Source organism: Melanerpes formicivorus, unplaced genomic scaffold (assembly GCF_026170545.1).
Source record: "Melanerpes formicivorus ecotype bairdi unplaced genomic scaffold, bMelFor1.0.p_v2 SCAF_27, whole genome shotgun sequence".
In the NCBI taxonomy this organism is placed as follows: domain Eukaryota; kingdom Metazoa; phylum Chordata; class Aves; order Piciformes; family Picidae; genus Melanerpes; species Melanerpes formicivorus.
The window spans coordinates 6461530-6488465 of NW_027142379.1; the positions used below are offsets into that span (position 1 = coordinate 6461530).

The window sequence follows — 26936 nt, forward strand, 5'->3', positions numbered from 1 at the left end:
AAGATAAACAGATACTGTGTATTTCATTGAGAATATTAAAGACCCTTGGTATTTCCACATGTTGGAAGTGGTAAGGATGGATAATGACAGTTGCCTTTCTTGTAATGCCTACAAGACATTCTCCAGTTTGAGAGAACAACTTCTTCTGGCCCCCTCTTCTAGTTTATATGGACTGAAGAGAATGAAGGAGGATGACAAGAAATGTGCTCTGTACAGTCCTCCTCTGTACTAAACTCCAACAGAGACAAAACTGGAACTGGGACAATGGTGTGAAACCTTTGAAACCATCTAAGCTGATCTATATTTTACATCTTCTTGCATGCAAACAACACTGAACATTCTCTATTCCCAATGTTCTCTGTAAAGTTGATGAGCTGCAGATTTTTTTGATGTGCTCTAGGAAAGTGTGATTAAAATTAACATTAGGTAAGGGACCTAACCCTGTCAGGAAATCAGGAGGGAACAGAAGGAATTTCCGTGAGAAAGAAAATGCTGAAGACTTTTATTTTAGTGTGTTTCTTCTTAACTGATTTACTTGTTCTTGTTTGACTGTCCTACTGTCAGAGCAGCAGTGAATTGCTGCTATTGTATTCTTAATAAACTTTCAATATATTGAAAAGTTCCCTTGAAGAAAAATATTGTTTCTGAATCAATGAGTTTGTAAAGAACTGAGTTACTGGGGGAAGTTCTCTGTGTATTTCTCAGGAGTGGACATTTTAACAGGATGACAGCTGAATTCCCAAATATTTAGATAGAGAGAGTTTCTCCTGTGGCTTGCTTGGTACTTTTCCATATAAATATGTATCTCTCTCTATATTTACATATTAACATATAAATCTTCTAAAGAAGGGTATTTGCCAAACTATTTTAAAGAAACAGATAAATGCTTTGCAATAGTAGTGCTTACACGAACACCTCTCCATCAGCACTGTGTCTCTTTCCCACTGAGTGTGCTGTATTTCTAAGTGATTCTTGTTGATACTTAAATAAGCAGCACACTATTTTTCATATAGTAAGTTGCATTTTCAATGTAAATCAAGAATGCATCTACCATGGAGATAAGTACTGACTATTCAGGTGACAAAGATAAGCTTTTCAGCCATGTCAGCTCCCACCATGCCTTTTGTTAGCATGTCCAGTCATCAAAGGGACACTTGCCTGTTCATTTGATTCACCCTGGGCTCATTTGTGAGAAAATTAAACAGAAACATTCAAGTGAAAAAGAAAAAATAACAATTGTGAGGTTACCACAGAGTAGTCTTTGGCTGAACTGTTGGCAAGGAGAACAATTTGTACTTCCCTTCCCAGGAGGACCATTAACAAGCAAATTCAAGGTTTCTGCAATAGTTTGTGCCCTTTGACTCTTGGCCACTATAGATCCAGTCCTGCTGAAAAGAGTTTCTTCTGGTAGGGACCCAACTAATTTCCATTTCCATTCAAGTCATTCATTTCATGGCTCTACAGGAAAAGCCTCACACCTATCCCTTTTCTCTGCCCTGACTGTGAGGACTAGGCAATTAGCAAGGATCTATCAAAACATTAAGAGTGGGAAGCAGAAGTCAGAGGGAGAATTGCAGAGAGCTCAGAGGGCTGCCGTCACCCATGCAAACAAGCCCATGCAATACCTCACTGGCTCACATTCAACTGTTATGATTGTGCACATGCCTTGGTTGTTTCACTTATCAATAGTACCTTTAGCAATAATGATAAATTGTTTCATAGTACTATGTTTTTATATCCATTCTAGAAGGTCTGTATGGAAATTGTTTCCACAGGGAAGCAGGAAATTTACCACTTCTGATATGGCACAAGGTTGCTAAATGTTGTCTCTTTTCTTGCTTTGCTTTCTCTGTAGAAGAGTTATGTGGTATTTATTGACAAACAGGGTAGAAAAGTGAACAGTTGCTACTAAGAATAACTATCCCTGGTCACAGGAAGAAGAAAACCCAAAAAGTTCCTATTTCTTTTATAAGACAATCAGTATTGTTCAAACTCTCCCAAAATAAAATAAATAAATAAAAGCAAATTTTCACAAAGATAGTGAAAACAAGGTCACACATTTGGTGTTGTTCCACTGACGTGGAGGAGTTTAAAGAAGGTCACAACCTTAGTGTATGAAGAAAAAGCTTCACTTGCAGAGGCTGGTCCTGAATGGAAACAGTTTAATTTGAGGAATGCAGCACAGAATTCAGTATTGTTAGGACTGATCTTTTCTGTTTATACACCTTGATTTGAGAAGTCAGATGTGAAATATGTTGAACTATGATAATACCTAAAATGAAAGAAGCCAACCAATATGAAAGAGTGAAAGCAAAACATATACATAAAGAAGCATAATACACTATAGCTGTGTCTTTTGTATGGGTTTCCACAACACTGTTAAATATTTTGACAGCACTTTGTTGCAAACAGTGTGAGGAGTCTGGTATTGCTTGTGGCCAAGATATCTTTTTATTTGCACTAACAAATGGAAATCAAAAGTAAAAGTTTCTGGACTAGCTTGTTACATTCCAACAACATTCCCCTTATTTCAGTGTAACTTGATATAAATGCCAGGAAAGACAACTAAATGGCTATTGCAGGCACCATTTAATTTCTCCAGCAAAACCTGTATTTATTTACAGCCTTCTCATCCTATTGCTTCCTGGGTCCCATCCCTATTTATAGATGACCCTTTCTACTTTTGATGAGCGTTTGTTCTTTTGATAGTTACCAGTGAGGCATCTGTGCTTCCTTCAGCCTTATGAGGAGAGGTTGAGGGAGCTGGGATTGTTTAGCCAGGAGAAGAGGAGGCTCAGGGGAGACCTTATTGCTCTCTACAACTACCTGAAGGCAGGTTGTAGTCAGGAGGGGGTTCATCTCTTCTCCCAGGCAACCAGCACCAGAACAAGAGGACACAGTCTCAAGTTGCACCAGGGAAAGTTTAGGCTCAAGGTGAGGAGAAAGTTCTTCACAGAGAGTGTTGTTGACCATTGGAATGTGCTGTCCAGGGAGGTGGTGGAATCACCATCCCTGGAGGTGTTCAAGAGGGGATTGGACAAGGCACTTGGTGCCATGGTTTAGTCATGAGGTGTTGGGTGACAGGTTGGACTTGATGATCTTTGAGGTCTCTTCCAACCTTATTGATTCTATGATATGTATTTAAAGTGCCAACCTTTTCCACTAGATAGGATGGATATGCGTCAAATTGCTAGGGAAAGGTTGCTGGAGAATGTTAAAGCACATTTTACCCATGGAGATTTTCAATACAAAATAGCATGTGAAGAAAACTTCACTGCATTACTTTTCAGTAGTATACACAATTTACAAAAACCCAAAGTTTTAATTACCTTTGAGATACACAGCACTGGTTTTGCAGATCTTTCCCCGTTTTCATCACAGCAGGAAGAGGTGAAACAGCCTAATAAAGACAGGTAAGCATAATTGTTCATTACAACTTCAAGAAGGTTTCTAGAGGGGATTTCACATGCTGTGGAAGAGTTGAGACAAGCTTATATTTCAAGATGTGCTTATATTAATATCTCTCTCACATCTTGAAACAACAGTATGAAAGGTTAAGACACTCTGAGGTAGTACTCCCCTAATCCCTGACTTCCAGGCAGTGTGTTATCAGACTCCTCTGGTGTGGCTCCCAGCTAAAGAATATTTAAAATATTAAAAATAAGACTGTCAATGAAGACAAAGAATGGTATGGGTGTCACCATGATGCTTGTTATTATTGTTATACAACAATATGAGAAACTTGGGAGTTGCTGAACAAAAAGGGCTTCTTTTCTAATGAAATTGTCAATGGTTAAGAAGTTATTCAACAACATCAGTAAAATAAAGACATGTCAGAATAATGTGGAAATAATGCAGTGGCATCAAACCAGATCTGTTTATGCAGAAATAGCATGAAAACCTCACACCCTATTAAAAAAAAACCCACAAAAAAAGTAGTGTTCAACTGATTCAAAGAAATATATTTAGAAACATTAATAAATACAACCTTAAAAGACAATCCCTTGGGAAAAAATGCATCAGTTTAATAAGAAAGTAATTCATTTTCTAGAGGAAATGGACAATTTGACTCTTAATTAACAGCCGTAGCTCAAAAGAAGTATTAAGGAAGAGAACAGTGAACAAGAACTGAAATGGAATCATTATGTCTATAGAAGATTAGAAGCCAAAGTATTAGAAATTTGTAAGACAAATTTGCAGTGTATGATGATCAGAGTATATCTGGGAGAAATGGGGAGGAAAGGGAAATGGAATATTTATGGAATGATAGAACAATGAACTTAAATGGAAAAAAATAATCAGCCCAGTCAGTGGTCTGCTAAATTTAACTGCAACTGGAATCCTTTTAATTTATATTCACAGTCTTTCAGACTACTTATTGGTACCATATTTCAGGAAATATCAGCCTAAAAACAAGGTGAAGAAAGAGCAAATGCAGTAAGAAAAAAATCTGAAAGATAGTGGATGCTAAGTGGGAGATGCAACTAAGGCACCTAAATAGGGACTAAATAAATGACATAAGAGTGATAGAATTTTGCAGGGAAATAGGTATCAGGATACCTCCCTGAGATTGTTCTGGATACAGCATGAAGGCCGTGTCTACGCTTACTTAAGGCATGGACTATGATTATACACTGAAAAAGAAATGACACTGAAACTGCAAGAATATTTCCTGGTGGTTGGCTCCCTTCAACCAGCATTCTCCAAAGCAGTTCTTGGCCTCATTTCATGAGCCTGAATAGCAGAGGCTCCATAGCCACTGTCAGTATGCACATAGTCATTTGGGTTTGGCAGCTAGGGAGCTCCATGCCACATTAGCTTCAATAGCAGGGAGGGGCTTCTGGACTTGTTAGCACAAATGTAGCCCTAGAGGCTGACTCCAGAATACACAGCAGCAGTGTTTAGGTTGTTAAATTTGTCTCCTCTGCTTTTATCCAACTGTGACTCAGCTACAACTTTGTATTACTAGACAACTGTAAAGGGAACAAGTTTCCTCTGAAGCACTAAGTATCTTTTACATTGATCAATGTTAATTGTAACATTTCCCTAATATACTCTTTAAAGCCATTGTGGTTTTGTTGTTATTGTTGTTATTCAAAAGAAAAAAAAAAAAAGGAACAAAGAGAGTTTAATAAACCTGTTCTTTCATATAAATTGCACAGTTCTAGTACTTCATTAAAACCCAAACCTGCCTGCACACAGTAAAGGTGAAAACATTCAGATTCTGAGCCAAGATGGCAACTGCAGTGGCAAATTTAAAACACTAAAAAATGTCACAGTGGTGTCCATAATGTGTGAGGCTACAATGATCATTATTAAATCATCCCACTTTGCCTAAGGTTATTATTCTAGGGCTCCTTGTACTCCATTAAATTATGTTACTAATTCATGAAGCTGAGAATAATCAGATGGTATAAAAACAACAATAAGGCATAACTAAGCTATCAGATCTAGTTGATAATTCATACAGGATCACAAATCTGTTGTTATGCAAGCTTCTCTCATTCGTATTAGATCCTCTGAGCAGAATTAAAACTCTGAGTGGCTTTTCAAAAGCTCATCTTCAGATTCCCATCAAGGATAAGGTTTATTTACATTCAGAGGATGAACACTGGAGACTAACTGGCAAATCCACTCATACTGGTACACACTGACAACCAAGTCCTAAAATTTTCTTTTAGGTCTCACTACACCTCAACCTCAGCACATCAGGTGTAACAATCCCTTTCACACACTTAGAATAGAATAAACCAGGTTGGAAGAGACCTTCAAGCTCATCGCATCCAACCTATCATCCAACACCACCTAATCAACTAAACCATGCAACCAATCACCCTATCAAGTCTCCTTCTAAATACCTCCAGTGATGGTGACTCCACCACCTCCCCGGGCAGCACATTCCAATGGGCAATCACTCTCTCTGTGAAGAATTTCTTCCTAACACCCAGTCTGAACCTCCCCTGGTGCAGCTTGAGACTGTGTCCTCTTGTTCTGGTGCTGGGTGCCTGGGAGAAAAGACCAGCCCCTGCCTGTCTACAACCTCCCTTCAGGTAGTTGTAGAGAGCAATAAGGTCTCCCCTGAGCCTCCTCTTCTCCAGGCTAAGCAACCCCAGCCCCCTCAGCCTCTCTTCATAGGGCTTATGTTCCAAATTCCTCCCCAACTTTGTTGCCCTTCTCTGGACACGTTCCAGCAACTCAACATCTTTCCTAAACTGAGGGGCCCAGAACTGGACACAGGACTCAAGGTGCAGTGTACAGGGGCAGAATGACCTCCCTGCTCCTGCTGGCCACACTGTTCCTAATACAGGCCAGGATGCCACTGGCCCTCTTGGCCGCCTGGGCATTCTGCAGGCTTATATTCAGCCTACCATCAACCAATACTTAGTAACAACATTTGTGTTCAAGAATATACACTCTTCTTCCTGGAAAGTTCCCCAGACCACCTTATCCTGGTGGGAAAGTCATAGAGACATGAAACAACTAAATCTTTCTAATACTTTTATAAGTCAGGTCATGCCAACAAAAGATTCTTCACTTTCTGGTAGTTGTCTCACAGATGATGGCACCAATATTAGTAATGACAACTAATCAAGAAAATATTGTTCAAAAAGTGATCATTAGGAGGAACAGTAATACATTAGTCTCAGAAAATTGATTGCAACCATTAGCAAAAAAAAACATTAAAAAAATTTACAGTGAATCAGTATTGTCGACAACTTCTGCCTTCTAACCACTCAAGCCATAACTCATTTGTATCTCACCCTAACTAATTTATTCCTTGCTCCACACTTGAGTTGTTAAGCATCTTTTAATAAGTCAAATGAAAAGCAGTGTATCTGGCGTCACAGTTTCTAGAGATTTTATTTCCTAGTTGCAAAATTAAGCACTCCAAAACCTCTTTAGAATGTATGGGTATTATTTCATTCGTAGCCAGATGCCACAACAAGTCCAAGATTAGCTCTGAAGACAGGTGTGAATTTCTCCTTCATTTAAACGTCCTACATGTTATTCTTAAACCTCTAGTTCCAATAAAATTACGAGTACTTAAATAACAGCATTAGTAGTGAAAATAAGGAAGGGTTGCTTGTATATTATTGCTTTCTGTAGTCCCAGCACTTTGGGCTGTGTTACTGAATGTAGTGATAAATTTTTATAGCTCTGATTATATCTACAGTAAAACAAAATTTATTCACTTGTTACTTGGTCTATAGACAAAAAAAATGCATGGAAGTAATGGATAAAATTACTTCATCCACTTTATTGCTAAGGTTAGAAATTTAAGGATCACATCTTTTGACACTGTGCCCCAACCTGACTCCATATACTGAGAAAAGGGAAAGAAAAGTCTGTTTGTTGTATGAGCATGAACAGTCAGTCTGTTTTCACCTATCTATGATACAACAGTGTAGGAGTGGTGAGAAAAGAAAAACGGCAGCGTTTCAAAGTGTCCTTTAAAGCTGCACCAAACTTAACTGGATAAAGAGCTGAGAATAGCAAAAAATAAATAAAAAAATCCCAGAAATATATTTTGATCTTTCCTGAATATATGTAGAGCATGTATAAAATGTATATACATTTCTTTAACATATTTTTCAACAGAAGTAAAAACTCAACTGTGATTTTCCTGTAATCATGCAAGTTTCATGGGCCTGAGACACTTCATGCCTGTGTACCCAACAGGCTTGGGAATGCCTGAATGGCTCAGATTTGTACATAAACACAATACAGAAAAAGCAGTGGCGTTATATACGGCATTTATCTCTCTGTATCAATTTTAGTCCAGGCAGAAAAATCAAAGAGAGGTTTATTCTCTTTAATTAGTGCTGACAGAAACCTCTCTATCACCACACATTTCTAACAACTCAACCCTGATATCAGTGGGTATTCAGTTCTGAGATGTTACATGCTGTCAATATCACATTGTGTTACCTGATGCTTATTTCAGGTTTTATCGAGGATTCAGTCAAACTGGTGAGGACAGTTGCCATCCCAGTTGCATATTCCACCTGCAATTCCAGTTTGTTTCGACTATGACTTGCATGGCCCCATCTGTGCTCACAGAGAAATTCAGCCAACCCCCCCCAAGAACGTAAATCAGCTTTACAAGGGTGCCATGCTTTTGAGAAAGCACCTCCGCCAACTTCACAGAAAAATGCTCTTTGGCTAGCCAGAAACTCTGTGTTCCCCTGTAGCCTTACATTTTAGGGTTCATAATCTGTAGCATTACATGTGACAGACAAAAATGACAGGAAGAAGAGTTAAAAAAAAAAGGATAAACTATTTGCCTGCTTCAGGTGAAGATCAGACTACTGACAACTTGGTGCATCGTGACCTTTTGGGCATTTAAGTAATCTGAAAACTAAGAGAGATCACTAGTGCTCTTGGAATGCCCCTTTGTTTGCACCTTTCTTTTCTGAGGGAGGATCCTCGATGGTTTGCAATGCCTACAAATTTCTGGTTTGCAACAGAGAAGCTTGTGCTCCATTTCTAAGTAACAGACCACGGAATGAGATGGGTGGAAGATATTATGTACCTGGATTTTGCTTACATTTGGGAAAAATTCTGCTTATGAATGGAAAAGCAGTCCTGTTTCTGATCAGGGTGAGCATCTGTGTGGTCGTCTGGAGAGGAGAAGGACTTTGTTACTGATGGTTTATTTATGTTCGTTTATTTTTAAATGGCAGCTGCCTGAAGTTGTTCAGTGTTTGGAGCGTGAAATTAAGTCTCAGGAGAGATGGATTAGAGGATAGAATGCCAGGGACTCAATCAAAAGTTCACGATGTAAGTGGTTTACCCTATAGCTCTGAGAATCTGTCACAAAGCCTCCTAGTCTGTCATTTGCTAGTTATAACAGTTTAATAAAATCCTGAATCATACATATATATATATATATATATATATACACACACACATACATATATCAAAGGCATGATTCCTTTCATACTGCTAGCATTCATGGGCATGTAGTATGAATACTCAATACTCTGGAATGTATACTGTTTTGTTCTTTTCTAATAAAAATACTGCATAAGTACAAAATTACCATATAAACACCAAATGTCATCTAACACCACCAGCACTTGTTGTGAGTTCTTGCCTGACACACAATCCTTCTTTTTTCCCCCAGCCTGTAAGTCTGCTGTAGTACTCTCCACTTTTTCTGTTATATTATCTTTAAATAAAATCTTAAATGATAGTTTACTTTCAGAGCCATTATTTTTGGAAGGAACAGGAAGAGACATTTTAATTAAATGTAGTCATTGTTGATGGCAAGCCAACATTTTCACTCCCCAAAAATCCACTTAAAAAGTTCAGATGAAACATGATTCTTAATAATCAGAGACACAAGAGTATTGTAGAGCTGATGGTTTCATATTATTCTCTGACTTGACACCGTTGGGGTATACTTTTTTCCCCTGAAATATATTTGATAAAGTAATAGCAATCAAAAAGCTATAATAAACTAATAGATGTAATGAAACTCTATTGGCACCCAGAGACTTCTGAGACTGGAAGGAGACAATAGATTAATTTGGAAATCACTCTTTCATTAATTTGTTGCATTCTTCTTTTCATAATTCTCACATGCAGTCATGATACAGCACATACGAAAGCAACAGGCAAGAAAGCTGGTGGGATCATTTAGGGAATTATCAGTAGAGGGAAGAGTTGTTGATCTTCAGAAAAGGATCATGACAGGTCACTTTGGATTTCTTCCTCTTATTCCCTCCTTCCCCCCAGTTTTTGCATTTGAACTCTTATAAACCCTTAGATGCTTTCTTCTGGGGGGAGTGAGAATTGGCTTTCACTGGGAAGACCTCTAAAACAGATGGCCTACCAGTACTTTAGCAGATCATAATAGTTTTTGAACTGGAAACACACTGATGGGATCCTCATGTCAGCAGGGGCAATAACCTAGGATAATCAGCTATTAGAGACTCACCTCAGAGTGAGCATCAGAGAATTACAGAATGGCAGAGTTTGAAAGGGACCTCTGGAGATCATGCAATCCAACAGCCCTGCTAACCCAAGTACACCTAGATCAGGTTGCACAGAAGCACATCCAGGCAGTAAAACATCCAGGTTTTGAAAGACTCCAGATAAGACCCCACAACCTCTCCTCACATCCTGTTTCAGTGCTCCAGCACCCTCAAAGAAGTTTCTCCTTAAATTCAAGTGAAGCCCTTTGTGCTCCATGTTTCTGTCAGCTCCATCCTAACACAAAGAAAGGGAGCACATTTCTAAAAGAGGATTAAATGGTCCTGAAGGAAAAGTAGGCATGTATGAGGCAAGGACAAGGCTAAGATTTGTACATTTTGTCATATGGTTAGTTTGGGGTTAGTTAAAAAAAAAAAAAAAGTAGATTTGAACAGGATGATTTGGTGACTCTCAGAAGAAAAGAATCTATATTGGATCCAGCAGGGCCATCAACTCATATATGGTACTTAAAATGAAATTTTCATCTAATTTGATAGGAATACAACTATAATCCATCAAGGAACCAGAACACTTCAAAAAATGTGTGTTCAGTCAATAGCTCCAAAATGCCACCCATCAGGGGGAATAGCAAATTCAGTAGCCATTGCTAACAGGCTTGGCTGGCTAGGTCTTACCGCACAGCTTGAAGGAGCAGAAACCACAGATGAAGACCAGAAGGAATGAATGCACAATTGACTAAAAGCTCAATTAGATTTTGCTCCTGGAGACACTGGCAAATGTGGGATTGATTTGCAGGTTTTGACTTCATTGATAACTGACTTCCTTTGGCCAAGTGCTGATGTAAATGTTCTACCTGACCTCTGAAAAGCATCTTGTTTGGTTTGTAGCTATCAGGGCGCGGAAACAGCTGGCTGCTCCTCGTGGGGCTGTCCTTGAGCACACAGGCTGAAGAGTTTCCCCTGCTACTAATGAAGTATAGCTTTATTAGCAGTAGAGATCATTCCTACTTGGGGGACAGAAGGGAGAATTCCATTCTAAGTTTGGTCTGATAAAAAGTTTGATCCCTGACTCTATGTGTTTCAATAGCGGACTGGGAAACCATGATTCACATAGCTCTAGTTCTAAAAGTTCTGCATTTACTATTTGATGCATTGATCCTTTCACTTAATAGCTAGCCCTCAAGCCATAATAACTTACAGATATATGCATTTATTCCACAATACTCTGAAAGGTCTTTTTAAATATTCATTCTATTCTGCTAAATAAGCAGCCCTCCTTTCCAGGAGGCCTGTGATTAACGCTCCTTTCATCCGTCACCACTATACACTGCCTTTGGGAAAGCCTGATCCTCTTGCCACTCTGAAAATGTAACTTGAACCAGAACTTATTTTCCTTACTTCTGCTACTGACAAGTTTCAGGACTTTAGGCAAATCACTTGACCTTACTGCATTTCACTTTCCTCTCTATTAAAACGGGGCTAGTGCTCGGCTTCATAAAGTATGGCAGTTCTACAGATTAAAATAAAATGCTATGGATGAACTTAGTGTAATTATTCTACACACAAAGGACATTTCATCCTTTTAGATGATATCAATGACAGAGATGTTGACCCCAAACTTCCCCTGGCAGCCAAAATCTTGTACTAGTAGCATGGCCCAGTGCCATCAGCTGGGCCATGAATAGGAGAAGGGACATATTTATTCAGCTCACTCAAAAGGATCATTATCAGTAGCTGGACTTCCAGGGCTGTTGTTTTGGCTTTTACTTTTTTTTTGTCTCATATGGATGCAGGATATAACCTCGTGTTACTTTACGGAGGTAACACAGGAGAATATAGCAGGTGTATGGGGAATTGCCATTAAAAAAAGTTGGCAGAGCAGTACAGCGCTCAGAAATATTTCTAATGATGCCTGCTAATGCTGGTTTAAAATGGTGACCTGCCTCTTTGACTAGCTATTCTGAAAGCTGTGGGATAATTATTTCAAACTGGCATCACATTTAATTGTATGGCAAATTAAGGAGTAAAAGGCTTCTTACTGTTGCTTAATAAGTATGAAGGAAACACACGTAACTTTTCATATAATGCAGTCAAATTGCATAAGCAGTAAGTGCACATTAGATGTCATATTTATTACATCAAATCTGTGAACACTGTTAATACATTAACATTTAAAAAGGTAGCCCATGGCAAGTCAATTTCACAGCAATTAAAACTGAAAAACTGGTAATTGACATTTGATAAGTGTGTTAATTGATATCAAGCTTGCAATAGCTAACATGTTAAATGTCAATTAAAGCCATGTGTTTTTACAGTTAGAATTTATTAATAAAGAATCTAATTACAAAATGTTGGTTATGTCAATTTATGTTAATTATGCAACCACTGACTTTATAGCAGAAAAATTTCCTTCAGTCCTTCACAGCACTTCAAAATTTCCCTTTTTTTTTAGCATTTTACATTTAGTGTGTTGACAATTTCTTCCCGTTCTAGCTGTAGCAGAGTTGGGGGGGGGGGGGGGGCAGGAAGGGGGAGAAAGAAATGTTGGGTTGGGATGGTAAAATCATTGGCTCAATCATATGATATTGAAAAGAAAGTCCAAAATGAGCACTTCCAGCATAGGTTTGATGATGAAAACCTCTTCAAATCTCTTCAGAAAATGTAAAGCAAATTATCTATGGCATTGTGAAAATACAGTTATGAGAATATATTATTTACAATGCATCAGTGAGCTCAAGAAATTATATTTCCCTCATTATTCCTGTGTTATTGCTTTCATTTATAGGTCAGTGGTTCTGGACACTATTTATACACCCATGACTGGACTACCCAGATTGTTGGTATTTCCTTACACCTTAAGCTGGAAAAATGCCTGTGCAAGGCAAGCAAGGGAAAACATTTTATAAAGCTGATATTTAGTCACAGAGATTGACTTATATATTTCTAGATTGATTTTTTTTTAACTGAAACAACTTGGTTATTTACCCATCCCTACCTGAATATAAAAGTGACTAGTGTGAAGCTTGTCAGAACCAGAAAACAAGCAATCTGGAAGCAGGTACAAGTTTTTACTCTTGTTTTGCTTAAGAGAGAAAAAATAGACACCAAATGTTATTTACTCTCTTAGAGCATACAGAAAGTGGGATATGACTCTAATGTACATCATATCCTGTTGCAAGAGTCAGCTTCTCATGATCAGTCCTCTCCTTAAGCTCCCAGCTAAACATTTCTTACAGATCACCTGGCAAGATCTATTCTACTGCACATTTCTGCTTCCTACCTTTGGCAGTACCAAGATTCTTAGGCTGGCATGCATCAAAAGAAACCAGAAAGATGAAGTATTGTCACCAACACTCTTGAAGAGAGGGATAAGCTAGGGCTGCTGTAAATGTCTGGAGTTATCAGCCAGAACAATAAATTACAGTGGGAAAGACAGTCAGCTAGGAGAAATTAATGTAGGGGAGAGAGTCGGGTACCAAATTCAGGGGAAGACACAAGCAAAAGAGAAAGGGAAACAAGAGATGTTTACTGTCCTGAAGGCATACAGAGGGAATTAAGAGAATTAGAGGTGGAAAAAAAAAAAAAAAGAAAAAGAAAAAAAGAATTTAGTGAAAAAGAAAGGGGGAAGAAAACGTAAGAAACCATAATTGTGTTTCATGCAAACATTTCTTTCAGTTTGTGAAACGGTAAGAATTCAAATCAAAGGAAAAACCACAACAGTTTATATTTTTGTTAGTGATATCATAGACATACATATTGGGCTGTATTAACAATTTAAATGGTGTAAAAATAATTCCCATTAAGTTTCACTATGTTCACATCTTTAGCTTCCTTCCTGTTGACGTGGAGTCTTTGGCTGCTGGTTTGGAATTTGAACAGATACTCTTTTGTGGATAGTGAAATCCCACAACAAAGGTCCCGTTACCTAACAAAGTTAAAATTGATTCTCTATTGGTCTTGCTTGTTTGTTTGGAACACTTGTTTCAATTGTCACTTCTGCTGTTGCAACTTCTACAGCTTACTTTGCTTTTAATTTGACACTAATAGGGAAAAATTGATTTTATTTCCACTTATTTCCCAGCTTGTCACATGTTCATCTCCATTTGGGACAGGATGCAGTGCTGTCTCCCTTCACTGTGAGAATGAAAATTAGGTTTACACTAAAGAAAGGTTTTTGTAAGGAAAGAATGTTTTGGCCTGACAATATCTGTAATTAAATTCTTAAAGAGAGGAGTGCTGAGCTAAAAGTATTTAAAATTAACCTTCTTTGAAATCTGAAGTGCAACACTTTGTGGTACCTTCAAATTAAAATTGATCTAGTAAAGCAGAAGAGCACTTGTGGGGTTGTTTTTTTTGGTGGTTTGGTTTGTTTAGTTTGACATTTTTTCCTTCCCCCCTCTTCTTTTCAAAGGAGACTTGTGTCCCTTTGTCAACCAAATTTGAAATCCAGAAAAAAGACACACTTCAAAATTCACACACACTGTACCATCATTCATGAAGGAGAAAGGTTAAGACAGGATTGAGGGCACAGGGGGAGGGAAAAATGAAAGAAAGAGTTTGGAGTAAGTGGTATAAAAGATGTTCTATATGCATACATAAGCAACAGTTTACAACATTTGCTTAAATACCCATTTAGTAGAACTCCACCTCTTTGACATATGCTTGCTCTATAGCTGTGCATCATGTGCACAGTTGGAAGAAAAATTTAGCAGTGGCCTTTCCCTAATGTCATGACAGAATCCCCACCTTCTCAGCTTAGTAAAATGATTCTCAAAAGGCTTTGTTTTATTTAGTTTTGCTACTCTAACTGTGTGGAACTGTTGCAAGTATTATTTTGATCGAATCACACAATGTTTTCCTGTGTGACCAGAGACAGAATAAGACATCTGCCTGCTGTCCTGGGTTTGAGTGATGTCTGGATGAACTGGTGTCCCTCATCAAGGACATTAGATTTTATGTATACATTTATAGAAGAGACTACTATCTCAGAAATCACTGTGTAAGGATAGACATTGTTCTTTTGATTTACAGTCAAATGAACATTACTAATACCACACAGTCTCAAAGCCTTTCCCTTTCTTTTCTTCTTAATTCCTGCACAGCATATAAGTCCCAGGAGCTCAGGTGAATTTTGAAAAGCAGAGCATATGCCATGGTATAGGCTGGAATGCCATAAATAAACACTGTGATGAAAAGTTAGAGTTTGTTCTAAATACATTTAAAAAATAATATCAAAGCAAACAAGCAAGGAAAAAACATGCTTCTCAAAAAGCAACAGGAAACACCTTGGAATTTGATTGCACAATTCATTAGAGGAAAATAATAATAACACGTTCTCTTAAAACTTTCTTGGGACGATTCCTAGTTGGCCAAGAAAAGGTTTCTTATTTAAGCCAGGTATTATTCCTACAGAGATACTATCAATGACACACTAATTCTCATATTCCTTAATGGCATCTGCTTGCATAAAGAAACAGCCACTGAAACAGAAAAAGTGGACCTACAGCCCTGGGATTTCTGTACCTATACTAGTTACACAAAACCCGGTTACCTACCCTGCCCTGGTCTGAAAGCAGGATCTTGCTCATGAGTTTGTAACTCAGCCTTTTTGCAAGTGGCTATTTCAATAACTCCCCCTGCTTGCCCATATGCTTTTTTTTTTTCGGTAAAGTCTCCTGATGATTAGTGAAAACCAGTATAAAAAGAAATCAAAGCTTTCTCAAATATATTTTCCTGGAATATATCTGATCAGATCTAGACAGTTCCATCTGAATCTGCAGCTTTGATTCCTGTGCAGCTTAGAAGCACTTCAATAGCTAGTTTTTTGGGCCACTCTTGCATGGGGAAGGCTGAAGGAAACCAAAGCTCCTCTGCAGCATCCTTTTTATTTTAAGTATCCTCATAAATTCTGCTTCTGATATAAATACACTTGAGATACTAAGCTCCTCCACAGATCCAAAATTCCATCTTATACTCTACAAGGCAAGACATGATCAAAAATTGCTATAGCTTTAGCAGTGGAATTTGAGGGAAAATGCACACAGACCTATGGTATTCAAGTAGTGATTTCAACTTAGCAATAATTTAATGTCACTTAGGATAACAGTTTTTATAAGTTCATTTTTAATTTTACTGATTATAAGAGGGGTAACACCAACATAAATACAGTTGTCTCAACCGATACTTAACAATCCCTGTCAATAAAAAGATGGTTTTTAGCATAGATTTAAAGATTATGTTCAGACTTATTTGATTCTTAATTGGGACACCTCTTGGTCCTCATACATCTTACCTAAACCTTGAAGACTCTTTCTTAAGAACAGGTAAAGTGAACATCCTTTCATCTTTCTGTACACAGACACAGATTTTGCTTAAGGTCTTGTCATCCATTTTCAGTTTCTGCACCTTCTCAGCAGCTTTGGCATCAGGACCAGGATGCTCAACTCTAAACCTAACATCTCAGTCTTCTCCTCTGGCTGTATTATTTGCCTTTTGGCATGCTTTTCTTTCCAAAGACTGAAGATAAACTATCTTTCTTGTTTTCAAGATCTTTCAGAAATCTCGAGGGTTAAGAATCAAAACAAAGATACATTGCTAAAATGTTCTGTGTTGCATAAATCAAGAGGCAGAAACAAGGAATTGTAAGATCCACTAATATCACATCAGACCTTAACAGAATTGGTTTCCTTAAAAATTTTCTTCTTTTTATCTCTAGATTTATTCTTTTGAATGACAGGGAAGTCAAAGTAGTTTGAGTTATTTTCTTTCCTTTCATTTATTTTCTTTTTAAAAGGCTTTAGAATAATATACTTTGGGTTAATAAAATTGTTCCAAATACCAGCAACATTATTGGGCTCAGGATTTAAAGAATTCAAACGAATCTTCAAAGTGCTCAGCTTATGAGATTTGCAAAATTAACTTTGTAATTACAGTATGCAACAAAATACTGTGCTGATAGACATTTTCCAACTGAATGGAGTTAATTTCTAGCATTAAACTGTATGTATCCTGTCTCAGATAAAACTGGCTTTCCTAAGGATGGGTTCTCTAATAGAGACAGATTTCCCAAGTACTACCTCTAGAGATAAATGTCAGAAACTACTTCACAGATTGCATTTTGTTAACCTGCTCATTTCAATGCCTATCTGGTTCTGAGAAGTGAACTTTGAAGGATAGACCCTGAATAGGAGAAGAATAGATACTGTTTACACATACTCAGGTCTTGTTCTATTTAAAAGGTCTTGTTTGATGGTCGCCAGTGTTGATGGTTGCCTTCCCATTTTGATTGAAACAAGAAAACACAAACCCTCTGAAAATGTAACTTCCTGCTCTAAAATTCGGGAACTTTGCTTTGTAACTCATCAGGGTCAACATGCAATGGCATTTTGAATTGAAACCCCAAATTCTTCTCTTTTCCTTAGCACATAACAGTATTTAGAGACTGAAGTGATTGGCATTTTGTATTTTATCTTTTTAGAGGCATGTCATGCTGATTATTTGTAAACCAAGAAAGTAAAATGAAAAATCTTTATAAGCAGCTGATGTGAGCAAAGATATCCAATTGCTTTTTATATTAGTGTCTCCACCTTGACATTGAGCCATTGACTAAGACTCTTTGAATGCAAGCATTCAGCAGGTTCCTTATTCACGGAGTGGTCCTTCTGTCCATCATGTATCTCTAATTTAAAGACAATAATATTTTAAAGGACAGTGACAAATATTCTTCATGAGTCCAGGTAGATATCAGTTGCTCTCCCCTTATCCACCAATGCTGCAGCCCCATTGTAGAAGGCCACAGTATTTGTTGGGCGTGATTTGCCTTCAGCAAAACCCTATCGGCTGTCACAAATAACCTCCTTATATCACATGTGCACTGGCATATATTCCAGGATGATCTGTTCTTTGCTATGAGGGTGGTGGAACACTGAAATAGGTTGCCCTGGGGGGGTGTGGAGGACCCCATCCCTGGAGACATTCAAGATTAGGCTTGATGGGACAACCTGATCTAGTCAGGGATATCCCTGCAGGGGAATTGAACCAGCTGACCTCTAGAGGTTCCTTCCAACCCAATGCATTTTATGATTCTATGAAAATGACCCAAGAATATGCATCATGGTGATTTAATTAGAGATCTGTTTGTTTTTATTTCATAGCAATGGTATCTTGAGAAGGGTTGGAAACAGAAATTCAGTAATCATCTATTCCATACCTATTAGGCATAATCTCTATTGCAGATTGGTTTTCTTTTCTGTCTGCAAATTACCCCCCTCCCACAATGGAAATTGATTCTAACTGAACAACACTCAAAGCGTCTTGATGTTCCTATCTGGACACCCTCCAGTCTTTGAGGGAATTATGTCATGTGTATGGCTGTTTTCCAGTTTCTTCCTGCTTTCTAAAACTATGATATCGTAAAAAGGAAAATGCATATTTCTTGCAAGTATTTGGAAACAGAGCAGATAATTAACTATCACCTTCCTGTCAGGCTAAGTTTTGAATATAACTGCTTTGTATCTGAGTTCACATTTGGATTTGGGGCATTCAAACAAAAGAAAATATAAACAAGCTTGCAAAAATGATTATTTCTTTATGTGTCATATGGGAAAATGAAAAAAAAAAACAAACCCCAAAGCTCTCTTCCACTTAGGAAAATGAAATATAATTTGGACACTACCTCAATAATCCTCATCACCTTTCCGATTCTTACATTACACAAAAATGGAAAGACAGAATCTGTAAAAAGCTTAACAATTTTTTTCAGTAGACTGAACCTGATAAAACTAAAAATAAGTAAATAGAAATTTTAACTTAAATTTCAGCTGAAGCTTTCATAATTTGTCCAAGGTCATCAAGCTCTATCACTTCAAATTTATAGGTCCAGATTAGCACCATTTAGTCAAATAAATACCTGCAAAAGCAGAAAACTTGTAAATCTGTAGCTGAATTTTAACCTTGAGAAGATCTCCAGCTGATGTACTGTTTTCTTTCTTCTGGCTTTGGAATGTAAATACTAAAATATCAACGTGTGAAGTGTTGTATGTTCTCCAAGAAATATTACAGCTGCTCTTGAAGAGCTATCACACAGAGGTTCATACAGAGCACAACACTAAAGAAATTACTGTGGCTTTGTTATCTTTTTTACTGTTGTTTAGAAGCATCCTAAGGATGCACAACGTAATTTCCAGACATAAAAGATACAGATCTGATGACTACTTATCATGTAGACACACAAATCACCCTTTGAATGCTTGTTTCAGACATGACAAGCTGCAATGAATGTAGCTTCATGAAAGAAAAGCTCTAGATATTTAGTGTACCACTATGGCACAGACTACAGAAGAGGAGATTTTACCAACCTACTCTGGAGCCAAAATTTGAATAGCCAGAAGAGTGGGGCAAAGCCTGTCATAACTTAAAAGGAAATGGCAGTGCTGTGAACTAATGAGAGGACAAAAGAGCCACTGTTACTCATACAAAAGTTCTCTTCAATCTAGATCTGGTACTTCCTAAAGATAAAACATATGTTAATGTCAAGTCTCAAACTCTTTAATTTCCTTGAGAAGACTAGCAGGGACTTGAAAACTGTGGCTAAGTAAAATGATTTTTTTTTCCATCTACACCACATAGAGCCTACAGCTAGGTAAAACTTTAGAGTAATCTCTCTCCACCACACAGCAAACTGACTCTGCAACTTCTGCATTTTCTCAGACATCTCCCAGATTTCCCCCCACATAATCAGGCCTATATTGAATTACAATTAGTTTCAAAATGTTTTCTTTCTCTTTACCCTTAGCCCTCTCACTTTTTTCCCCCAAGTGTTTCTTCACTGATTTACTGTTGAAGTGAGCACTACTATATTGTATAAGTAGCGACCCCTTGAATTGTTCCCACAATACATATCAATCATGAAGTAGAGCTGGACTTCACCCTAGATCAATATCACAGAAGTATAAAAGATTTACTAATTAGTCTGTGATAGCTGTCAACAACATTAATTACCTACTGTTGTCGACTATGGAACTAAAATCTCCTCAAGAAGAACTAATGCATGTTTGAGAGGCAAATAGGATCTGATTAATTACAATTTATCTTCTATTCATGAGTTAGAGGAAGGGAGTATTTTCTTGGCTTGTTCCCTCTCCCCCCCCCCCCCCCCCTTTTTTTTGGTCTTCTTTCTTTCTAACAGAGCATTTTCATTTTCAGTATTTTATTCATTATTAGCTTACTCACAAATCCATTTTGGGTTTCACATTTTTAGATAGTTCTGTCAAAATTCTTCTGTACCTAAAACCAGATGTAGTATGTGTAAAAGCTGTTTTACTGTTCCACCTGTAAATATGGGAGTTTTTTAGGATCCTTCTTAGATAACTTCATTTTAAGGTTGATTTAGTAATTTCCTAGGCACTAGTTTGACCATGTATTATATTTTTTTCTGTGTATGATGATTTATATGCACACTACAGCCGAAAAAAGGCCATAAAAAGTTTAAGCTTCAAACATACACACACAACACATCAAATAACCAAAGGTACTCTTTTTCCTCATACTTCTAATCTTAAACTTTCTCCTTACCCCGATTGAGGTCACACAGCCTCCTGCTGAGCAGCTTGCTCTGCTCTACAGAATCTTGGTTTGTATTTGATGCAGGCAATGACTTCCAGCAGGGTTGTGAATTGCACCCCATGGTGATCCCTGTCCTCCCACTGCAATGACCAGATCACTTGGCAAAACTCCTCCCAACCTACCAAACATGCTGCTTCAAACAAGATGTTCTTATGCAAGGCTCTAAAACAGAGAAAAATTGTATGAGTACAGGAATCATGCTTCCAAATGGGATGGACATACTCAAAAAGTAATTTCATGACTTCCATAAGCACTCATACCTACACAACCTACAAGTTTTCACCATAGGATTTGGCACAGCTTACACCAACAGGTACGTGATTACTGCTGAGGAGCTACAGGCATTAACCACAGTAGTTAACTCCAGCAGTAGAGATACTGTCAGCACTCTCTTTGACTCTCTAAAGCCTAACACTTTTCAACATATTTCTACAACCAGTGTGGGGGGAGAAAATATTACACTCGGTGGCCTTTGGAACTTCAAAGCAAGATTTTAGTGTTTTCCATAATCCCACCATTTCACAGTGTGTCTGCACAGAGCTTTTTCCTCCTTTGATACAAAGGAGTGGCTCATCATCTTCTCCGCGGGAATAAGCAATAGTGAGAGACCTTCTGGATCAAGAAGAGAGCTTTTGAGTATTTTCTGTCTGAACTTTCACAGACTTCTGATGAAAGAGGCACCAGAGCTGGAGCTTCTTGGACAGCTAGAGAGCAGATGGCAACTGTGCTCACAGACCTCAGAAGCCAGAGCAGCATCTGTTTGTGGGTGAGAGTTTGCTGACAGAAAATACATAGAGGGGACAAACTTATCCTGCTGTGAATCTGAATGAAAGTCAAAGAAAGATTACAGAATTCTGAAGCCATAAAGTTTCCTCTCTTCAGGAAGTCTAAATATACAGCAAAAATTATATGTCAGAAGGTATTTTTAAGGCAAAGCACAGTTACAAACAGGTATATCATGAGAAAAGTGACAAAATTCCAGAGAAGGGCAACAAACCTGGTGAGGGGTCTGGAGCACAAGCCCTGTGAGGAGAGGCTGAGGGAGCTGGGGTTGCTTAGCCTGGAGAAGAGGAGGCTCAGGGGAGACCTTATTGCTCTCTACAACTACCTGAAGTGAGGTACCTGAAGGCAGGGGCTGGTCTCTTCTCCCAGGCAGCCAGCACCAGAACAAGAGTACACAGTCTCAGGATACACCAGGGGAGATTTAGACTGGATGTTAGGAGGAAGTTCTTCACAGAGAGAATGATTGCCCATTGGAATGGGCTGCCCAGGGAGGTGATAGAGTTGTCATCATTGGGGATGTTTAAGAGGAGACTTGATGGGGTGCTTGGTGCCATGGTTTAGTTGATTAGATGGGTGTTGGATGATGGGTTGGACATGATTATCTTGAAGGTCCCTTCCATCATGGTTTATTCTATTTTATTCTAAATTCAGGGCATGGCAACTTCTTGAGACAGCTGTGTGTATGTTTCCCACTTTGGTAAACCAGGCACAGTGGTGACTTTTTAATGGACTGTCAACAGAAAGTTTCCTCTGGTCAATAAGGAGTGTAGTAGTTCAAAGAACATCTCTTGAAATAATATTTAGATTGGTGATGAGACAACTGTAAACTTTGCAAAAGATGCCCATCTCCACAAGGTAGAAAGAAGCAAGTCATTCAGGGAAAGGTGCTAATTGTATTCTCGGTGATATTTGTAACACCAGAAATCAACAATTCTGACTGCCAGGAAAAAATACAAAAGCTTCAGAGAGCTCAGGAGCCAATTCTTGAGCAATCTACAGAAAAATCCAGGCCCAATTTCATATTGGGCATATGCCAAATCACACATATTGCATGCACACTAATTGATCATTACAGAAACCCCCTAACTACTGGGGGAAGGAAGTGATGTGACAAATCCAGACACCGTTACAGCTCCAAAGAATTCTCTGGAGCAATGACAGCTTCACCAGATGCCTATCTGTCCTTGCATATTACAGCCTGGCAAAAGATAAACTGCTTTTTCTCATCAGTTTTCAGAAGGTAAAAAAACAACCAACCAAGAACCAACCAACAAACAAACACAAACCCACCAAATAGGTCTGAAGTATAAATTCCCACTCAATGGAAATAATCTCATTTTCAGTGAAAAGTTCCTTGTGGTAAAATATCTAACCCAGGAAAATCAACGCATCAATGATTTTGTCCTAAGAACTGAACTTCCACCAATGATAAAAATTGTTTTGCTTTAAATTTCAGGCCAAATAATTCTGTCTAGGCTTACTCAGCTCAACAGGTTCATTCACTTCAATAAGTTCCTCCCACCTTCCATGGTTTATATGCTAAAGGTTTTACATTTATAGACTTATTTTAGTTGTACTATTGAAGCACAGAAGTAGGTATCTCTAAGCACAGATGAAGTAGTTGACAATTTTATCTGCTAATGTCACTTTGAAGGATACCAGCTGTGGTCTATCATAAATATACAGTCTCCAGAATAAAAAAAACAGACCTTTTTATGGGATGATTTGTTGATACTTCCATATTGCAGCGCTATTTGTATAGCAGTCCATTTTTTTCTTCAAGATATGTGCAAAGAAAAATCATCTCTCACAAGACAGCTATTAGTTGACCACTGCTAGTGTTGCTAAAGGATTTCAAAGACTGAGCAACCTGATTTAGTGTGAGGTGTCCCTGCCCGTGGGAACTGGAACTGGATGATCCTTGAGGTCCCTTCCAACCCTTACAATTCTATGATTCTAGGACATTTAACGTTCAGCCCTAGCAATGCCACTTACCTTTCATGAGATGTCTGTGTAACAACTGAGCTCTTAAATCACAGCTGCGTCTGGAAAGTCACAGCCATAAAATGTTTGAAAAAAGAACTTCCATATAGATTTGAAATATGAAAAGGTTATTGTCCTAATGCCAACAAGGAATCTCAGAGCCTTTACATGTGAAAATAAGTATTTAAAACTTTAGAGAGAATAAGAGAGATGGTACTTTTTCTTCCACTACATAGCTTCTAAGTAAACTTTTGCAGTCTAATAGTTCAAGGCTGCTACTTCAGCAGCTTCTCTCATTTGAACAACAGAAAGTGCCCTAAATCCATCCCTGATTTTGCTACAAAAATGTGTTTCATTTTAGCTTAATAAAAGAAATAGTCATGGTGTGTAGGATTTGTACACATGCTGCCTAATGTACCATTTAAAGACAGAACTTTGGGCAAGGTGTTGCAGGGAGTTATTAGTGGGCCTAATATATATTAGCATAATATTGTCGCCGTCACTGGAGGTGTTCAGGAGGAGACTTGACAGGGTGCTTGGTGCCATGGGTTAGTTGATTAGGTGGTGTTGGATGATAGGTTGGACGTGATGATCTTGAAGGTCTCTTCCAACCTGGTTTATTCTATTCTATTCTATACTAATGGACATATTAGTGTATTATATATATGTGTAATACTAATATATATTAACATATACTAATATATTTATTAGTGTTTATATATATATATTAGTTATATATAAGGGTAGTACTGTAGCTACCACAGTGACATTACTGATTTATTTAGCAGGAGCATCACAAAGATTTTTTTGGTGCTCATCTGCCACTATGTTGTAACCTGCTTCCTATTATTCATTTGTCTTGGTTTCCACATAGCCTACTGGATGTGTTTAGCTAGTGCACTGCATTTCTTTGTGGTATGGACTCTTTCTGCACCCTTTCCATATGTTTGCAAAATATTCAGCAATAACAAGACAAAACACACAAACAAACAAGTCTGGTAAGTATGGGTCATACAGATGTTCTTCTCTTCAGATTAGAGATATACTTGATGTGAATGCTGAGACTAGAAGACCTCTGTTCTGTGGGGAAAATATTGTCATTTCCTCCCTCATTTAAGGGGGAAAGTCTTTAAAATCTGACAATTACATCGTTGCCAGAAATCTTACAAAAGCAGCAGACGGAGGGTCTGGCTAAGGCCACAGAACTGATCGCTCAAAAGGAGCACGTACTTTACACACTGCTGAAAGACGTGGCAGACATGCAGTAACACATTTCAGTGGAGCATACCTTTTTTCCAGACGTAGTGCTCCTTGGAGCTGCTAGCTTTCCTCACTGATCTTCACAGTTCCAGTAATTTTAAGACTTTTTCAAGAGCACAGCTTTAATTAACCCTTAAAATAAAAATAATAAGAAAATTAATGTTATGTTTCTTTCAGTTTTCCCCTATCCTTCTCTTTCCCTTTCTGCATAGCCCTGCTCAGAATGCTTGAAAAGACTGGCTAAACCCAGCCTCCCTACTACCTTCATTTTTGCCTGATAGTCACCAAGAGTGGTTCCTCCACTTCACCTGGCTGAGGCTGGCACAAAATTCTGAGCACCCACCCCTACAGGTGCATTTTTTTCTGCTCTGCTGGTGACACCCCTGCTATGATTGACTATTTATATGTTGGCCACAGGTCAGCCCTAAACCCACACTTCTGACCTTTTCAATAAAGGTCTTCTTTCCTGTGTGCTAACAGGTGTCATCATTCAGTTTGACTTCATTCTATTATGTGGGTTTTTTTAGTGATTCGGGAGACTAACCCAATCTATTTCACCACCTCAGCAGAGCCTGGTTTTTCTTCCATTAAAGTCAACAGTAAAATTCTTGTAATAAAAAGAGGAACTGACTGCAGATGAACATTAACCATATCCTTTCAACATTTTTCTCTGCCTAATGGAGTATATTAAAGCTCCTCTGCATAACTTCTGAATAATACTGTATGCAATTTCATTATTAAAGTTTCACTTAATTTAATTCTACTTTGAGGTTTCTGGTTAAAAATAAAATATGATTAATGCTTACAAAAGAGAATGAGAAACCTGGGTGTTAAGAATTCTGATAATGGCTACAGTTTCTGGATAAATCGCTTCAGTAATTTTCATAGTAAAACACGGTAATGTTACCCTTGCTTATTGCAGTTCCCAACCCTAACAGTCACTGCTCTTCCCTATGATTCTTTCTAAAATTAATTAGTGTGGCATTTGGCTGCTTAATAGAACACACTTAAAAAACAGGCTTTTTTTTCCCTGAAGGTCATTAGCGGCTGTATACAACTAAAAGAACACGAACACCCAGTTGTAAGTGTTTATCCTGCCTCCATCATGAATGAATTTCACTCCTAGAGCAAGGAGGATTACCAGATCTCCCTCGGGCTCTCTGCTAAAACTGAGTGATCAAAAGCAAGCTCATATAGGCTAGGAGGATGAAGGACAGCTGTGATGTGCTCCAGGTCCAGTCTGAACAGGCTATCAGAATGCCAGGCATTTAATGACGGCATTAGCAGATCTATTCCCAATAGCGATTCTAAAAGTCTGCTAATACTGTTTTGGATTAGGTATTTGGATAGAGGAAGAACAAAACCTGAGGCTGTGTTTCCAAAAACTGAGTTTTATAAATTCTTGATCTTTTTGACCCATGCAGGCTCGTATCTTGGCTTCTCAGTCAATCAGTGGAAGCCTATTAGGATAATCAGGGATTCATTAGAGAAAGAAATTTGATCAAATGTGGTAAAAAGAAAGCCAGAAGCTGGAGCTTTCCTATGCCCTTCGTGCCCCACTTTTTCATCAGATGTTAGCTGAAACTTTTTTCACACAAGGTGCTTGTGCTTTTAGTGCCTATCTATTAATGTATTAAAATATAGTGATTAAGTACAGCAGATATAGTATGATAAAAATGGCACAATAACTGCTAATTCAACACAATTACCTTGGCTATATACCAAACTAACTAGTCTTTTCCCCCTTATTATTATTGTTATTAAAGGTGATCAATAATACCTTTCTGAGTGGAAGTACCTATGTAGGACTTGAATATAATGAGGTGATTTGGAATTCACAAAGAGAAGAGTCACCCTACAATTGAGAATGCAGGTAATCACTTTTCCCAGTGAGTTTTGGTAATTCACATTTGGCCAGGACGTTGAAAGCAATTACAACATTAAGCTCTTATGGGTTTAAAGGGGGATCTGTCTTTTCAGTTTAATAAATGTGCATGATAATAGATGCTGTTTAAAAACACCCAAAAATTTATTCCACAGATGATCTCCCCAAAACCTACTAAATCCCAAATGCTGAGGAAATTTGAATCTACCTGCTAATCTAAACTTCACAGATACATTTTTAACTACACCTTATTAACTACGCAGAGCCTGATAAATGTAGTCCTTTTCCTCAGAATTATGTGATGCTAGCCTATGACCCAGAAAATAATCACCTTGGAGCACAATAAGTAGTTCTATTGAAATCAATAGAAATTCCTACACAAGTAAAATATTAACTTACACCTGGGTTTAGACCCTTTGAATAATTTGAGCCTTACTTTTTGTTTGAAACTTATCTTGAAAATA

The 26936-nt window shown here is 38.0% G+C and overlaps 1 long non-coding RNA gene across 1 annotated transcript in view; it reads right to left on the bottom strand.

Annotated features, from left to right (window-relative positions):
• The window catches only part of LOC137449020 (uncharacterized), a 43190-nt gene extending 18492 nt beyond the window's left edge, over positions 1 to 24698 (bottom strand). The window contains exons 1-2 of the long non-coding RNA XR_010989297.1: positions 24616 to 24698; positions 3330 to 3400 (exon numbers count right to left, since the gene is read on the bottom strand). This is a non-coding gene — a long non-coding RNA (uncharacterized lncRNA). The remainder of the gene's footprint in view (positions 1 to 3329; positions 3401 to 24615) is intronic.
• Between the last annotated feature and the right edge of the window lie 2238 nt (positions 24699 to 26936).